Genomic DNA, 19,089 nt, shown 5'->3' on the forward strand with positions numbered 1-19,089 from the left:
TCACGTGCAATTTTTCAATCGGCGGGCATGCACAAGAGTTGGCAGCGTGCCCGCCGACAATTAAGAGGCCTATTAAGGCCCTGAAGCAATTAATTAATTTATATTTTTCGCTGCCCGCTCAACCGTTTGGTTGGTGGGCAGGCGAATATGCCAGGCGACCTTTGCATTTTTAACAAAACCTCATTCACGGGCGGGTTGAGGTTTCCAATGGTAAATAAGAATCCTTCATTGAATGGTAAAGTGACGGATGAACAACTTGGTACTAATGTGCAAGCCCTGTTTGGTTAGATTTTTGTTTTGTTAGACTGCCAAATTTCCATACAATAAATTCACCCAAAAGAAATTAAGGTAATTTCTATTCTGAGTTGTTAAAATAAAATAAAACACAGCGTGACTCATAACCCTGTTTCTAAGGGTGGAAACATACCCCATAGCAACAGGTTAATAATAAAATTATTTCTTACCCTAACCAAAATCAAAGGTTTCTGGAGACAAACAGTATAAATGCTGCAGAGGAAACAATAACCTTCAGCTCTAAAAAACTAAAGAGTGTTACTGGAGAATTACAGATAAAGCATGAATATTGAAAGTCCAGCTGGTGCAGTTGGAGAATGAGGGACCATGAACAGAGGATGAGAGGAATGAGCTCCATAAACCCTTTTAAGGAACAGAAACTACAGAATATTGGTGTTGTGGTCTAATTTGCAATTTTTTCAGTGTCTGATCTGGTTATTGTTTTACTACTTTGGTAACAAGTTCAACTAGCTTTTAACAAGTCTGATAAACTTGTTGTTTCAGGGGTTCCAATGATACAGAGAGTAGGGAGTCCTCAGTTAAGAATGGCCTTCATCTACCATCAATTTGAGATTTCCTTATTGGTCACAATGTCAGCTCAGTATGAGAAAGTTGCTCAAAGTTTAGCCTTTACACATTGGGTGGAACTTTCTGAGCCCATGCTACTGGTAGTTAATTAAGTGAATGCATTGGAAAATTGTGGGTGGATTGCCCATAACTATGTGATAATTAATATTGCTGGATGGAAATTAATGGGCAAAGCACCTTAGATTTTCCTGTAAAATGGATGTTAAGCTCCCCATTTGGTCTGAAGCCAAGTCGCTTTTGCTAGATTTTAATCAGTTCACGATGGGCCTGTTGTTATTTATCAAACATATCGCCTTCTCCAATGAATCCAGGACACAAAAATCCCACTTTTGCTACATTTTTACTAACTTAACATTAACTTCTCCTAATCAAACAAGTCTAAGTAATGATAACAATTCTACGAATTTCTGTGCCCCAGTATGAAGACTTCGGTACCAAGTGCTTCAGTCATGTGCAGACTGTTCACAGTGGAAAGATTTCATGATCTGAAGTAAGTTTGACTGCCTGAGTCCTTGTATCTAGTTTTGCCCATCCAATAGGTCTATGGGCATCATCAAGCTCTCCATACAGTGCATCTTTTGGCAGGCAACCATCATGAATTCCAGCAATGTGGCCTAGGCATCATAGTTGATGTCACCTGAGCATTGTCATGATACTTTGAGTTAGAAAGCTGCTGAACTTCTGTGCTGGGGACTCTTTGCTGCCAATGGATCTCAAGGATATTTCTCAAGTAACACATATGAAATAAATTCAATCTGTGTCTCTGCTTCTGGTATGTGATCCAAGTTTCAGCACTATTAAGGAGTGTACTTAGTATGCAGGCATTATCGATTCTTCTCTCACCTTCACATGGCCCATCGCTGATACTTCCCTTTCCTTCCTCGACTTCTCTGCCTCCAGTTCTGGGGATAGGCTGCCTATTAATATTCATTATAAGCCCATCCACTCCCAAGCTACCTCAACTACACTTCCTCACGCCCTTCCTCCAATAAGGACTCAATTCCATTCTCCCAGTTTCTCCATCTCCATTACACCTGTTCTGATGCAACCTTACACAACAGCACTTCTGATATACCTTCCTTTTTCCTCAACTATGGATTCCCCCCACTTTGGTTGACAGAACCTCAACTAGGGAGACAGGAAGTGAGTTACGCGCCGCAAGATTCCAAACCTCTGACCTTCTCTTGTATATTTATATAGTTGGTCCAGTTCAGTTTCTGGTCAGTGGTAACCCCCAGGATGTTGATAGTGGAGGATTCAGCAATGGTAATGCCATTGAGTGTCATGGGGCAATGGTTAGATTTTCCCTTGTTGGAGATGGTCATTGCCTGCCACTTGTGTGGCACAAATATTACTTGCCACTTATTGGCCCAAGCCTGAATGTTGTCCAGGTCTTGCTGCATATGGACATGCACTGCTTCAGTATCTGTGGAGTTGCAAATGGTGCTGAACATTGTGCAATCATCAGCGAACACCCCCACTTCTGACCTTATGATGGAAGGAAGGTCAATGGTGAAACAGCTGAAGATGGTTGGGCTGAGGACACTACCTTGAGGAACTCCTGCAGTGATGTTCTGGGACTGAGGTGGCTGACCTCCAAAAACCACAATCATCTTCTTTTGTGCTAGGTATGAATCCAATTAGTGGAGAGTTTTCCCCCTGATTCCTATTGGCTCCAGTTTTGCCAGGGTTCTTTGATGCCACACTCGGTCAAATGCTGACTTGATGTCAAGGGCAGTCACTCTCACCTCATCTCCTGAGTTCATCTCTTTTGTCCATGTTTAAACCAAGGCAGTAATGTGGTCAGGAGGTGAGAGGTCCTGGTAGAACCCAAACTGAGTGCCAGTGAGCAGGTTATCAATGAATACATGCCACTTGATACCACTGTCAGCAATCTCTTCTATCACTTTACTGATAATCGAGGGTAGATGGGACAGTAATTGCCAGGTGCATTTGCCCTGCTTTTTGTGGACAGGACATACCTGGGCAATTTTCCACATTGCCGTGTTGATGCTGGTGTCGCAGCTATACTGGAACAGCTTGGCTAAGGTGCGGCTAGTTCTGGAGACAAGTCCTCAATACTATTGACGGAATACTTTCAGGGCCCATAGCCTGTGCAGTATCCAGTGCCTTCAGCTATTTGTTGATATCACATGGAATTATCACAAATCGACTTGGCTGAAGACTGGTACCTGTGTTGCTGGGGACCTCAGGAGAAGACCGAGATTCTTCATCCATTGGGCACATCTGGCTGAAGATGGTTGCAAATGCTTCATCCTTGTCTTTTGCACTGATGTGCTGGGCTCCCTCATCATTGAGGATGGGGATATTCGTGGAGACTGCAGCTCCAGTTAGTTGTTTAATTGTCCACCACCATTAATGATTGGGTTTGACAGAACAGCAGAGCTTAAATCTGATCCTTTGGTTGTGGGATCACTTAGCTCTGTCTATCACTTGCTGTTCCTGGCATGCCTTCCTGCACTCTTCATTATATCACGGTTGATCCCTTGACTTAGTGGTAATGGTGGAGTGGGGGATATGCCAGGCAGGTTGTGGTCATATATGATTCTGCTGTTGATGATGGCCCAGCACAACTCATGGTTGCCCATCTTTGAGTTGCTAAATCTGTTCAAAATCTATCCCATTTAGCACGGTGGTAGTGCCACATGATAGGATTCAGGATATCCTCAATCTGAAGGCGGGACATCGCCTCCTACAAATACTGTCATAGACAGATGTATCTGTAACAGGTAGATTAGTGAGAACGAGGTCAAGTAGGTTTTTCCCTCTTGTTGGTTCCCTCCAACTGCCGCAGACCCAGTCTAGCAGCTATGCCCTTGCGGACTCAGCCAGCTCAGCCAGTAATGGGGCTACCGAGCCACTCTTCGTGACGGACTTTGTCCCTCACCCAGAGTACATTTTGTATCCTTGCCACCCACAGTTCTTCCTCCAAGTATCATTCAACATGGAGGAGTACTGATCTGTCAACTGAGTGGGAAGGGTGGGGGCAGTAGGTGATAATCAGCAGGAGGTTTCCTTGTCCATGTTTGACCTGATGGAATGAGACTTTATGGGGTCCAGAGTCAACATTGAGTATTCCCAATTGTGAGTTTCAGGCCTTTCCAGACTCTTGCCTGAAGCTATCTGAATGGTACAGCAGCACTACCCATATGAGCTCATCAAGCTTCATTTCACTTGAGATCATTGATCCCAGGTAGCAGAATTTGGCTATGTTTTTCAATTCAGTGTTTTTTTTGTTGTAGTGCTGCTATGGTCGACAAGCTGGAGTCATTATCATTATCCTTTGTATGCTGAATGTGACCCCAGATTCCTCTATAGCAGTTGAGAAGGCACTTAGAATTGGCTGCAGGCCTACAAATGCACCACCAAAGCTGCATCATCAGCAAACAGGAGTTCACATATCAGAACATGTCTCACTTTGGTCTTTGGTCTCAGTTTTTCATCTGATCTTATGCGTAGTAACACTCCTTCTTTGAGATCTTTATCCTGGAAAGCATACAAGAGGAGGTAGAAAAAGAAGATGCAAACAATGTTGATGCAAGAGCACAACCCTGCATTAGACCACCCAGTATTGGGAATGACTCAGATGTCATTCAATTGTAGATGGCTCTTCCTTTCATTTCACAGTGGGAAGATTTCATGATCTGGAGTAGGTTTGGTGGGCAACCATTTATTTGAAGAAGGGTGAACAGATCATCTCTGCTAACCAGATTGAAAGCTTTGGGTAGATCTGGAAAAGCAACATTTAGTGGTTTCTGCTGTTCTCTGCACTCTTATTGTAGTTGTCTCAGGGTAATGGTCATATCCTTCATGTTTATTGAAGGTCATACTTATTCTTAGAACCCAAGAATTATTATATATCTAATGAGTTTTTTTATTCATTCATGGGGTGTGGACATCGCTGGCTAGACCAGCATTTATTGCCCATCCCTAGTTGCCCTTGAGAAGGTGGTGGTGAGCCTTCTTGAACCGCTGCAGTCCATGTGGTGTAGGTACACCCACATTGCTGTTAGGAGTGTGTTCCAGGATTTTGACCCAGCAACAGTGAAGGAATGGTGATATATTTCCAGGTTGGGGTTCAGAAATCAGAAACAAAGGTCAGACTAAAATGTGTTTGTCACCTGTTAGTGAAATTTGTGATGAAGACTAGATTTATTTTTGTGGTTGCTCATTCAAATAAAAATTTGCTTAAGCACTCAAACGCATTCAAAAACCAAGATTTTACAATTATTTGGGATTTTCAACACTTTATAGCTCATCTATTTAAAGTGCCCCTGAGTGAAGGTCAATTGCTTAAAATGGAATGGCTCCATTTCCCACTCCATTCCTGATGAGCAGTGATTTTAATGTCCATATTTTAGTCATGATGAGGTCCCAAAGGAAGCCTGCCTTCAGCCTCATTAACAAATGAAAATTGCAGCCAATGATGTACATAGGACCCTGATGGAAACTGAACTGGCTGCTGAGCAGGGCTGTTTAACAAGACTGCCCTGTCATGTAAACCTGCTGGTAGGCTAGTCAGGCCCACTAAGAAAAGTTAACAATATTTTCCTTACTGAGCTTTAAGAATCAAGAGTGCTTTTGTGGCCTCTGCTGCCTCAGGCTCCCTTCCTCCATGGCTACATGAGTCTGCAAACACCAACCCCTCTGGTTTTGCCCCTTCTTGGCCACTGCTCAGTTTTCTTATTTCAAGAGGGAACAGGCTCAGCCTGTCAGTCCTTTACTGATATGTGTACCCATACACTTCTGGTATCATTCTTGTAAATCTTCTTTGCCACCTCTGCAGTGCCTCTATATCCTTGTTGTAACATGGTGACCAGAACTGCACACAGTACTCTAGGTGTAGTCTAACCAAGGTTTGATAAAATTTAGCATTGTTTCCCTACTTTTCAATTCCATCCCTCTAGAAATAAAACCCAGTGCTTGGTTTGACTTTTTATGACCTGCTAATCTGTGGCAATGTCGGTTCAACCTAGAGATATGTTCACATCCCACTGTGGCAGGTTGTGACTTAAATTCAGTTAATAAGAGAATCTGGAAATTTTAAAGAAGCTAGTCTTACTAATGATCATCGTGTAACTAACGGATTGTTGTAAAAAATTATCTGTTTCACTAATCAATCTCCTTAAGGGAAGGAACCCTGCCATCCTTACCTGGCCTAGTTTATATGTGGCTCCAGACCCGTAACAATGTCATTTAACTCTTAACTACTCATTGAAATGACTTCCCAAGCCATTTTGTTTTGGGATAGGTAATAAATGCTGGCCTTACCAGTGACGCCCGTACCCCATGAATGGAAAAAAATTCACAGCAGCAGCAGTAAATTTTACTGCTTCCAATACCTAATTACTCTTGAACCTCATATTGGGACTGAAACTGTTTTTGATTAATTGCAAACAATTTTTATTAATTAGGACCAGTATAAATTGTTTGTTACTGACTTCATGAAAGTTGAAGGGATGTATTAGGCCCTGTTGCTGCCATGTATCTGATTGTATATTCTAGTAGAAAAGGGGTCATTTCTAGCCACATGGTTGTGAATATATTCTAAAATGAAGGTGCCTTGCACTCCATATAAATTTTTGAAGGGTGGGAGGTGAAAAGGTATATGAGGAAACCTTTAAGCTATATCCTTAGTTTCGATTTACTTCTGGTCTGATTAGCATATTCCTACCATTTTTCGATGTCTGAATTCTGGAACACTGCCAAGCCTTCACAGGTTGAGAAAATGGAAAGCTGTATCAATGGAACCAAATTTGTCATTTTGGAGGAGGGTATCACTGCAAGGGATATCATTGACCAGAAGACCAATGAGCAAATACTCATGGTGAGTGTTAACATTATGGCAAATGTGGGCAGTAAAGTAATTGATTTAATTGTTCAACATATTCAAAAGGTTGATAGCATTCTTTCAACTGTTTAAAGACATCTCTAATTCTGGTAATGTAACCTTGATATTAACCCTGATGATATATTTGGAAAGTGAGCCATATATCTACAGTGTTTGAAATTCTAATAACTAGAGAGTTTGGCTGAAAGTTGATGAGAAGGTAAATGATCTTCTGCTCACAGAGCTCTGAAGAAGAGTCATACGGGCTTGAAACATTAACTCTGTTTCTCTTTCCACAGATGCTGCCAGACCTGCTGAGTTTTTCCAACATGTTTTGTTTTTATTATAATGTTGAACCCATACTGTTCAGCAAAATCCTTCCACTCCCTGGATATGAAGTGGGTTCTATTATCACATTTTACGCTTTCGGAAACCCCTTGCTCTTGTACTGCTGTGGCAATTGTTGTAGCTCTCAAATCTTTCATGTTTCTGATGAGTAATTGTCTGGAATCATGAGCTACCATTCTTGGCTGTGTGTGAATAAATTGACTCCCACAGTATGGCATGGTCCTGGTGGTACTTCAATAGGTATCATCTCTTCTTTCTGCTGTGTTTTCCCAAAATTCTGACATACATTGCAAGTTGACACCACTCTTACAATGTTTTTGTAGATGCCTATCCAGTAGCCAGCAGATCTGACTCTGAGTTTACACTTCAACATTCCTGTGTGGCCTTTGTGTATCTTCTGGAGAAGTTCTTTCTGCATCACTTTGGGCACAATGATCCCTGGATCTGGCCAGAAATCATCACCATCACCACAACACCATCTCCTCGTGAGATGTAATCTCTGATAGACCAGTACTACCATATTGCTTAGCTGTGTTTGCAGTATCTTATCAGGCCATCCCTGGATCACTTGCTGAGAGAGCATCTGTAACTCTTCATCTTTGCTGGTCTCTTCTCTAACCTGACTCAGCATCAGTGGTATTACATTCACAAGGTGATGGATCTTGACACCTAAATCTTTTATCTTGTGTTTCTCCTGTGACAACAGATAAGTTAGGGCATTTACCAGCACCATTTCTTTTCCTGGCTTGTGTTTCAGCGTGAAATTGTAACTCTGAAGCCTAAAGAATAACTTCTGCAGGCTTGCTGGTGGTGCACACAGATTTTCCTTGTAGAACAGCTCTCATGGACAATGATCACTCTCCATTATAAACTTTCTCACTTGGAAATATGTATGTAATTTCTCACATTCATACATGACTGGCAAAAGCTCTACTTCTACTTTGGCACATCTGGTCTCAGCTGATGTTAGAGTTTTGGATGCGAATGCCATTGGCTTTCCCTCTTGAACCAGGGCTGCTCCCAGTCATTTTGTAGAAGCAGTGACTTACAGAGTGACAGGGTTCTCTCTGTTGTAGTATGACAGATTTGTCTCCTTTCATACTTTTTCTTTGAGTTTGTTGAAATTCCTCTCATGTGTCCCTGACCAATGGTACTCAGAATCTTCTCTCATTGGTTGTTCTGTGTTCTGACAGGTGAGGTATGAAAAAACTCATGGACTGGATCAAACCAAGGAAATTTCTCAGTTCTTCCTTGTCTCTTGAAGCTTCCATCTCAGAGTTAGCTGCAACTCTTTCAGGACTCAGCTAAGCTCCGTCAGGTGTACACCATTCTGAAGAATTGCCATTCTGTCATCCTCACAGTGCATTTATTTGCATTTATCTTTTCCTTCGTGTGTCCCTCTGATTTGGGCTATTCTTGCTGTCAAATCTCAGTTCTACCATATGCTCTCGGCATGTGAGGTGAGGTGAAGGTGACTGCCCCTGATATCGAGGCAGCATTTGACCAAGTGTGGCATCAAGGAGCCCTAGCAAAACTGAAGCCAATGGGAATCACGGGAAAATTCTCCACTGGTTGGAGTCATACCCAAAACAAAGGAAGTTGACCATGGTTGTTAGAGGTCAATCATCTCAGTCCCAGGATATTGTTGCAGGAGTTCATTAGGGTAGTGTCCTCGGCCCAACCATCTTCAGCTGCTTCATCAATGACCTTCCTTCCACCATAAGGTCAGAAGCGGGGATGTTTGTGATGATTACACAATGTCCAGTACCATTCACAACTCCTCAGAAATGGAAGCAGTCCGTGCCCGTATGCAGCAAGACCTGGACAATATCCAGGCTTAGGCTGCTATGTGGCAAGTAACATTCGCGTCACACAAGTGCCAGGTGATGACCGTCTCCTTTGACATTCAATGGCATTACCATCACTGAATCCCCCATTATCAATGTCCTGAGGGTTACCATTGACCAGAAACTGAACTGGACCAGCCACTTTAATACTATGGCAAAAGAGCAGATCAGAGGATAGGAATTCTGCAGTGTGTAACTAGACTCCTGACTCCCCAAAGCCTTTCCGCTATCTACAAGGCACAAGCCAGGAGTGTGATGGAATACTCTCCACTTGCCTGGATGAGTGCAGCTCCAACAGCACTCAAGAAGCTTGACACCATCCAGGATAAAGCAGTCCACTTGATTGGCATCCCATCCACCACCTTCAGCATTCGCTCCCTCCGCTACTGATGCACGGTGGGAGCAGCGTGTACCATCTACAAAGTGCACTGCAGCAACTCACCAAGCCTCCTTTGACAGCTCCTTCCAAACCTGTGACCTCTACCACCTAGAAGGACAAGGGAAACAGATGCATGGGAACACCACCATCTGCAAGTTCCCCTCCAAGCCACACACCACCATGACTTGGAACTATATTGCCGTTCCTTCACTGTCACTGGGTCAAAATCCTGGAACTCCCTTCCTAACAGCACTGTGGGTGCACCTGCACCACATGGACTGCAGCGGTTCAAGAAGGCAGCTCACGACTGCCTTCTCAAGGGCAATAAGGAATGGGCTATAAATGCTGGCCCAGCCAGTGATGCCCACACCCCATGGAAGAATTTTTAAAAATTGGTCAAGTTGACACTTGTTTCAAGATTATAATTTTCATATGAATCTGCTGTAATTTATAGAAGTATTCTAAATCATTAACAAATGTAATGATACGAGGAGTTTGTAATTGCTAAATGATGTATCTTTTAAGTGGTACTTTGTCCAGCACATTCTTAAAATCCACATAGACAACACCCACCATATTGCTGTCATTAACTTTCTCTGTTACATTATCAAAAAAAATCATTTAAATTAGTGAAAAATGGGCTGTCTTTTACAAATTCGTGCCGGCTACCCTTAACTAACTCCAAGCGCCTGTTGATTTTTTTCCCTGATTATCGTTTCTAAAATCTTACACACCATTTGATGTTGAAGGTTAAAATCAAACTCTACCAAGCCATTGTCCTTACCACCCTGTCGTAAGGCGCAGAATCCTGGGTCTAGCATAGGCATCACATCAAATCTTTAGGATGCTCCCACCAAAGACACCTGAGGCCCATCATGTGAATTTGACGGCAGGACAAAATTACACACAACAGGGTCCTTCATCATGCTGGATTCAACAGCATGGAGCCCACCCTCCAGAAAATTCAACTTAGATGGACAGGCCACGTCCCCTGCATGGATGACTACAGAATCCCCAAGCAGATTTTCTATATCTCAGGGCAAATGACATCAAGTTGGTGTAGGGATTTAGACTCTACACTAAACCCCAGAGTAAGAAAATCCTTTTTGAGGAATAGCCATATTGGCAAAAACTACAATCACTAATTTAGAATGTAAGGCTAACATGATTTGCTGGAAAATAAAGATTGATACTTAATTTTTTATCAGTTAAGGCATGGCACAATACACAAGTTCCATGTGAGTTTGCCTGTTTTTCCCATGGATCTGGAATCTTCTCTTCTTGGCTCCTTGAATCTGATCTCTTGACTCACAATATCCTTTGAGATTTTAGCTTAGCCAGCTTAACTCTAAAATACAGTACATACATCCCTTGACATCTGTAAGACTTCAAGTCTAGTGGAACCTCTTCCAACCAACAACTTCCAACAACTTAACTGCTGAAGCTTCTAGTCCACCTTAACTGCTGAAGCTGCACACTTCACAGCCAACTGCTGAATGTTCTCTCTCTACCTCGCTCTGATTCTCTGGTGGAAACTGATTTGTAACAAAAACTGTAGCTTTCCCAAAATGACTAAGACTGCAATTTACTACTGATTCTCCCAAGTTGGACTTTAACTGACAGCTAAGTCGTTATACATTTTCTATTCACTCTTTCTTAAGGCAATTACTTAAGCCCTAGTAAACCTGTCTATACTGGATCCACTGATCTCTAATACAGGATTTTTACTGCAATCTTCAATCCTGTGATGATTACTTTAGTCACTGGCTAAGCCTAATATAGGGTTCATACAGCAACCTCTCAGCCTGTGACAATTAATCATCGACTGGCAATGTCTGACACAAATGCTAACTTTCTAGCAAGTGTCCTACTCCTGGCAAGTGCACTCCTGACAAGTGCCCTACTCCTAACTCTCTCTCTTGACAAATGACCACCTCCCCCCACCCCCGCCAACAAGTGTCCTGTGACAAATGCTAACCCCCGACAAGTGCAAACGCCTCAGTGATGCACCCCTATTTTTATACCTTTTTTGCAAGTAGCTTTGCAACATTTAACACAAGTATGTGCACCCGAACCTACACAGCTAACAACTTTAGACCAATATTTGCAACTCCTAACCAAAAGCAAGAGTGTTTCTAGCTTCCTCACAACAATCTAACTTTAATTTGTACTCAATATTAGCAACTTTTGACCAATGGGAAGAACACTCTTAGCTTCCCCACTGCAACCTAACCTTAATTTGTATCCCGTAATGGGAGGTCCTGTCCTCAGGCCATTATTCTAACCAATCAGTTTTGTAGCTTTAGCTTCTATTTACTGTGAAGTTAGACTTGTTGGAGTGCAAATGTGAAAATCTGCCCTAGCTATAACTTCAGTTCAGTCCATGTGTTCTTTCTTAAAGCCACATTAAAGTATTTGACATTTAAAGGGATGCCAACTTTATGGTTTTCTTAACAACAGAACCCAAAATTCACAAATCACCCCCATTATACATAAAAATTAAGACTTTTCATCACTTAGCTTATGTACAGTGTAATCTGATAATGTAAGCCTTATTAATTATACAAAAGTGCCAATGAGGTGAAGTCTAACAGTGGTCAGTACAAATGATACAAGGACACCCTAAAAAAAGCACTTTACAAACTTATGTATTGCATACCATCTCTCGTGGGGAACCACTGTAACCAGTCCATATGGAGGCAAGCACTGAAGTTTTGCTTCTGTGTAGGACCATGCATGCCAAACTCACAACATCCAATATTCCCAGAGGATGGCCAAAAATGGTGCAGGTGCAGATGTCCCCCAATAATGACAATATGAACTGCCAGTCCTGTGGATGTCCATGTTGATCTCACACAGACTCTTCAGTCATGAGAAAACCCGGAGAAGATAATGAAATCACTTAGATCTTGGACATGCTTGAATAACAAGGAGTCCACCACCAGAGAAGCACTTGCTGCATGTTTATATATGTTTGCAGGTTTCTGCTCGCAATATATATTTCCATCGGTATTAATTTTAGTCATCCTTTGTTGGATTCTACAGTTTTCCCAATATTCTAACCTAGTCCAAATCTTCACAACATTTTATGCTTTTTCTGTCAATTCGATACCATCCTTGATACCATCCGAAAACAGTACGAGGGGCGAGAGCAGCAGGAATTTGAAAACAGGACAAGAGGCGAGAGCAGCAGGAATTTGAAAACAGGACAAGAGGCGAGAGCGGCAGGAATTTGAAAAGAGTACGAGAGGCGAGAGCAGCGGGAATTTGAAAACAGGACGAGAGGCGAGAGCGGCGGGAATTTGAAAACAGTAAGAGAGGCGAGAGCGGCGGGAATTTGAAAACAGGACGAGAGGCGAGAGCGGCGGGAATTTGAAAACAGGACGAGAGGCGAGAGCGGCGGGAATTTGAAACCAGGACGAGAGGCGAGAGCGGCGGGAATTTGAAAACAGGACGAGAGGCGAGAGCGGCGGGAATTTGAAAACAGGACGAGAGGCGAGAGCGGCGGGAATTTGAAAACAGGACGAGAGGCGAGAGCGGCGGGAATTTGAAAACAGGACGAGAGGCGAGAGCGGCGGGAATTTGAAAACAGGACGAGAGGCGAGAGCGGCGGGAATTTGAAAACAGGACGAGAGGCGAGAGCGGCGGGAATTTGAAAACAGAACAAGAGGCGAGAGCGGCGGGAATTTGAAAACAGGACGAGAGGCGAGAGCAGCGGGAATTTGAAAACAGTAAGAGAGGCGAGAGCGGCGGGAATTTGAAAACAGGACGAGAGGCGAGAGCAGCGGGAATTTGAAAACAGTAAGAGAGGCGATAGCGGCGGGAATTTGAAAACAGTAAGAGAGGCGAGAGCAGCGGGAATTTGAAAACAGTAAGAGAGGCGAGAGCAGCGGGAATTTGAAAACAGGACGAGAGGCGAGAGCAGCGGGAATTTGAAAACAGGACGAGAGGCGAGAGCAGCGGGAATTTGAAAACAGTAAGAGAGGCGATAGCAGCGGGAATTTGAAAATAGGACGAGAGACGAGAGCAGCGGGAATTTGAAAACAGTAAGAGAGGCGAGAGCAGCGGGAATTTGCAAACAGCTGGGTGTGGGGCTCAGCCCATGGCTCCAGGTTGGACCACCTAAGTCATAAAAAATCAAGGTGTTACATCACAGGAAAAAGGAAAGTAATTGGTTGGTGAGCATTATTTCATTTACTTTTCAGAACTGGGGTAATTTATTCGCAATTGTAAAGTTTTATCAGTGAGGCTTCCTAATCAAAGTAAAGGTATTAGTTGTAGTAAGGTTTACTAGATATAAATGAATTAAGAAAAAAAATGAATTTACACATAATAAAGATTGAAGGGCAAATGATGTGTTGTGACTGCGGAATGTGGGTGCCCCCCTGAGCCAGTGTGAACCAGGGCAAGCACGTCTGCAGTGTTAGCAGCTCAAGCAGCTTTGGCTCGGAGTCATCGAGCTGTAGGCCGAGCTGCAGACACTGCGGTACAACAGGGAGAGTGAAAGTTACCTGGACCTTTTTGTTCCAAGGGCAGTGACACCCTTTAGGTTAGGGTCTTCTGATTTACTCAGTAGTCAGGGACTGGACGGTGTGATTGCAAGTGAAGCAGTTAAGGGACCAAGAAGGTAGAAGTGAAGGAGCTTCAGCAAAAGTCCAACAGGTTGAGGTTATTACAGCTTGTATGGACAAAAGTGGAGGGATGCGGGGTGGTTGAATGAATTGACCATCATATGGTGCAAGAAGCCATTCAAACAAAGGGAGTTAATAGGAATGTAGTGGCAGTAGGGACAATATAGTCATGAAGATAGACACAGTATTCTGCAACTAAGAGCATGAGTCTAAACAGCTTTGTTGCCTGGCCAGTGCCAGGGTTCAGGACATCTGCTCTGGGTTGGAAAGGAACTTGCAGTGGGAGGGGCAGGATGCAGTTATCATGATCCATGTAGGTACCAGCAACATAGATAGGACTAGAGAAAAGGTTCTGCTTAGGGATTATGTGCAGCCAGGTGCTAAATTTAAAAGCCAGAACCTCAAAGGTTATAATCACTGGATTATTACCTGAGCCACAAGCAAATTGACATGGGTTAAACAAGATTAGAGAGCTGAATGTGTGGCTCAAAGGCTGGTGTGGAAGAAATGGGTTTCAAATCATGGGGCACTGGGGAAAGTGGGAGTTGTGCTGTTGGGACAGTATTCACCTAAACCATGCTGGGACCAGTGTTCTGGCAAGTTGTATAACTAGGGTAGTAGTGGGGGGAAGGGACCATGCCAGAGGAGGCACAGTAAATCAAAGGAAAACAATGAGATTATAGAGTAGGGTAGCGATTTGGGTAAAGATAACCAGAGTGTAGCAGGAAGGGACAGAGAGTACAAACTTAAGAGTGCACCAGGAGATAAGGCCAGAGATTGCAAAAATTGTAAAACGACAGTTAAAGATCCTGTATCTTATGCTCGCAGCATTCATAACAAAATGGATGAATTGTTAGCCAGATAGAAATAAATATATGTGACCTGATAGCCATTACAGGGATGAGCGCCTGATGTCTTCTCACACTATTTCATGCGATCCCAGGTCGGGCACATGCCCACACGACCAGCGTAGGATTCTGGCCAGGGTATATTTGGAACAATTTCTTAAAGCATTATGTTCTAAAGCCAAACAGGGAGCAGGCTATCCTCGATCTGGTAATGAGACAGGATGAACCAATAAACTCATGGTAAAGGAGCCTTTAGGAGATGGGATAATTTATAAGGATATGAAAGCTGAGATAGCTAAAGTGAACTAAGAAACTAGGTTAAAAGTTAGGACAGTAGAGATGCTGTGACAGACTTTTAAAGAGAGATTTACTAGCTCTCAGCAAAGATTTACCCCAGTCAGAAAGCGATTTATGAGAATGATGCATCATCTATGACTGAATAAGGAAGTTTTAATTGAATAATTAAATTGAAAGAAACACTATAAAAATCTGCAAAGATCAGTGGTAGGTCTGAAGATTGGTCAGATTTTTGAATGTTAAGTGCCCCTGAATATTCAGTTTCAAGCCTTGGTAACCTTGCAACCAGGTTTCTGGAAAGGCTATCCGATCATACCCATATTTTTATTCATGCCATAAATTTATCTATCCTGTTATGAATGCTGCATTTATTCAGGTAAAGAGCCTTTAATGTTGTACTTTTACCATTTTCCCTCCTCTGACCCTATTTACTGGTGCACTCTTATGTTTGTACGCTCTATCCTTTCCTGTCACACTTCACTTATCATTACTCATGTCAGTACCCTGCAATATTACCTTGTCTCTCTCTTCAGCTTTCTAATTACTCCTGCCCCAGCTATTTACTTAAAAGTCCTATCTACAGCCCTATCTATTCAATTACCCAGGACTGTGGTCTCAAGGGGGTTCAAGTGAAGCCCATGCAAAAGGAAACTGGCACTGGTGCTAGTGCCCCATTTATGGATTAAAACCCAATTTACCCACACCAAGCTTTGAGCCACATATTTAACTCTAAGATCTTATTGACCCTATGCCAATTTGCTCATGGTTCAGTTAGTAATCCAAAGATTATTACCTTTTGTAGTGTTGCTTGCACTGGGTGCTCCTATTCCCTCAGCAGAACCTGTTTCTTAGTCCTATGTTGTTGGTATCCATGTTGACCATGACAACTGCATCTTTGCCCTTTTACTCTAAGTTCCTCTCCAGCCCCAAGGAGATGTCTTTTACCATGGCTCCAGGCAGGCAACAGGTCCTTTGGGATTCAGGCTCTCAGCTGCAGAAAACAGTATCTATCCTCTTAACTGTACTTCCCCCACCACTACTACATTCCATTTTACTCCCCCAACTTGATTTACATGTATACCACAGTGCTGTAGTCAGTTTGCTTATCCATCCTGTAGTTCATGTCCTTGTCCACACAAATTGCAAGAACCCTGTACCTACTGGACAAGTGCAAGGGCTGAAGCTCCTACAGTGCTACCTTCTGGATCCTTATGCCTGCCTCACTCGTAGTCATACCCTCATGCCCAACCATGGACCAAATACGAATTATGTAACCTAAGGAGTGTTTGTGTTCACAATGTGTTCCCATGTTATGTTCAATGCTTTACTTTGGAATTATGATGTTCAGTAAAGAGCCATTATTGTACAACATAAGAACACAGAATCACCATGTGTAGAATCTCTAGATGATCACCATGTCCTTTATTACAGGATAACACAGATGCCTTCTTTGTTGTTGACCTGGGTCATGTAGATCAGCATCTGCAATGGCAGAGAGTACTGCCTTGAGTGAAACCTTTCTACCCTGTGAAATGCATTAACAGCAAACCAGTGGTTCAGATTCTTGCTCAAATGGGAAGAGGCTTTGACTGTGCGAGTAAGGTAGGATTTGGTGTATAAGTGCTCAGAAAGCTCCAGAAATGTGTGTCTGTTAATGATATTCTTTTGACATATTACAATCTTTCCTGTGCTACATACCTGGCAATGACAGAAATGTGTGTGTACATTAATTTTAAAAGTTGTGGTTGGAGAAAAAAAGGAAAGATTTTCCTCCAAGGTTGGATTGGCCTCGAATTCTCCAATTTCTCCAGTCACTAGAGCATTTGCATTTCACTCCAACCTGAGCTTCGCGTCGCACCCCTTGTCCAGTCGAAGATAATTTTCAGCCACGTTCAGAGAATTGCTTACACCTCTACTTCTCCCTCACCCCTTGTATTGCATCTCAAGAATTGACTTCCTTCATGGTCTTCTTGCCAGACCCGTCACAGATTCCAACACATTGAGAACTCTAGAGCTCATGACTTCTCCTACAACAAGATTGGCTATCTATGGCTACCATGTCCAGTGAATTGAATTTAAGGTCCTTAGCCTAGTTTTCAAATCTCTTTTATGACTTGCTCTACCTTACCTGAGTGATCTCTAGCTGTACAACCCCATAAGCACATCCTGTGCCTTATGATAAATTACTGTTTGGTTCCCTCCTCTCTCTGCTCCAAGACTGGAATTCTTCCATAATTCACCAGCCTTACAACCTCTCTCCCTATTTTCAAAAAGCTTTTATTTTTAAATAAACATTCTATCTGATTTTTGCCTCCTTCTCTTCTCCCTTCCCTCCAATATTACCCCGCTCTTTCCAGTTCAATGTCATATTTTCTTGTTAAATGCTCTTGTCATTTTCTATTGCATGGGACGATCTAAAGAAAGGTATTTTCTGTTGAGTGAACAAATTTGCACCATTTATATAAAGAACCTACGGAAGGGATTGAAATAGTCAAAGGAGCTTTACGATCAGCTTAAAAACAGCCCATGCAGCCTTCAACAGGACCCTGAGTAATACTCAGGCTTGAGCTGGGAAGTAATATTTGTGATGTAGTGGTAATGTGTGGGCTAGCAATCCAGCAGCCCAAGCTAATGTGCTGGGCATGAGGGTTCAGATCCCACCATGGTAACTCGTAGAATTTAAATTCAATTAATTAATTTTGAATTGAAAACTAGTCTCATGAAACTACCATTGTTTTTTGTAAAAACCCATCTAGTTCACTGATGTCCTTGAGGGAAGGAAATCAACTGCCCTAACAGGTCTGGCCTGGCCTACATGTGACTCCAGACCCACAACAATGTGGTTGGTTTTCAACTGCCTCTGAAATGGCTGAGCATGCCAATCAGTTCAAGGGCAATTAGGGATGGGTAATGAATGCTGGCTTTGCTAATGATGCCCACATCCCATGAAAGAATTAAAAAAGACATAAATGCCAGTTAATGTTGGTTAAATACTAAGGATGGTGAAAGGAGGCCACTTAAGGTGTTCAATTGGCTTCTAGGCGGGAAGGACAGCCTTAGACCATTTTACCCATATTTAATTGGGGTGAGTTGGGAAGATGATCGGGTCTCCACTCAGCAACTTCCCATATAACTAAATGGGTCACCCACCACCAAGCCCACCTTGGGAGGGTGTGGCAGAGAGAATAAAATTCCCTCTACGCTGAATGGACCCAGTTCTTTTCTCTCTCCGCACATGCTGCCAGACCTGCTGAGTACTTCCAGCATTTTCTATTTTTATTTCAGATTTCCATCATCTACAGTATTTTGCTGTTGTACTGATACAGACTAGTTGGGTCAAATGACCTGTTTCTGCACTGTAGTCTCTGAAATTCTATGCACTGGGGCTATACTTCGACTCATTTGTTTACTGTACTATCACACAGTCCCATCTTGTTCAGTCAATTTCATTTCACTGTTATCCGTGGGCTCCTGGCACTATTTGCTTTTTCCATTCGAAGCTTCCTGTGGGAAGGGAAAACAAGGAAATCCTGTGCTACTGCAGCGGTAACTGGATACAGCAGCTTACACAGCATGGAAGTTGGGTTTCCAAACATCCTGGTGTTTCCCAGAAACAGGGAGAACTTCCCTGCGTTTTGCCTTCCCTATCCAAGGAGAGCAATCATTTAAATTTCCTGTAGTCTGTTCTCCTGCCCTTGCTCTGTGACATCAGCCACTGAGTGTCGTGTCCCTATGGAGTTCAGTCAGGAGGGTACTGGAGAGTCAGGAATCGGGACAGCTCAGGAATCAAGGGTGTCTCAGCAATGTGAGGGGGTTTCTGAAAATGACGGGGTTGCGCTGAAACAGACGGAGCCCAAAATCAGGAGATGCTCTGAAATGGAAGGGCGGGTCTTTGAAATTGGGAAATAAGAAAGGGGATATGGGGGCTCAGGAAAAAGGGAAACTGGGGATCAAGTAAACTGGGAAATTGGAGATCGGGGAGATTTAGAGACTGGAGAGAGGGAAA

At 42.9% G+C, this 19,089-nt stretch overlaps 1 pseudogene; it reads left to right on the forward strand.

Annotated features, from left to right (window-relative positions):
- The first annotated feature begins 6,631 nt into the window (after window positions 1-6,631).
- Window positions 6,632-19,089, forward strand: part of LOC144674280 (ornithine decarboxylase-like) — a 105,699-nt pseudogene continuing 93,241 nt past the window's right edge.

Source organism: Cetorhinus maximus, chromosome 3 (genome assembly GCF_964194155.1).
Source record: "Cetorhinus maximus chromosome 3, sCetMax3.hap1.1, whole genome shotgun sequence".
Taxonomy (NCBI): Eukaryota; Metazoa; Chordata; class Chondrichthyes; order Lamniformes; family Cetorhinidae; genus Cetorhinus; species Cetorhinus maximus.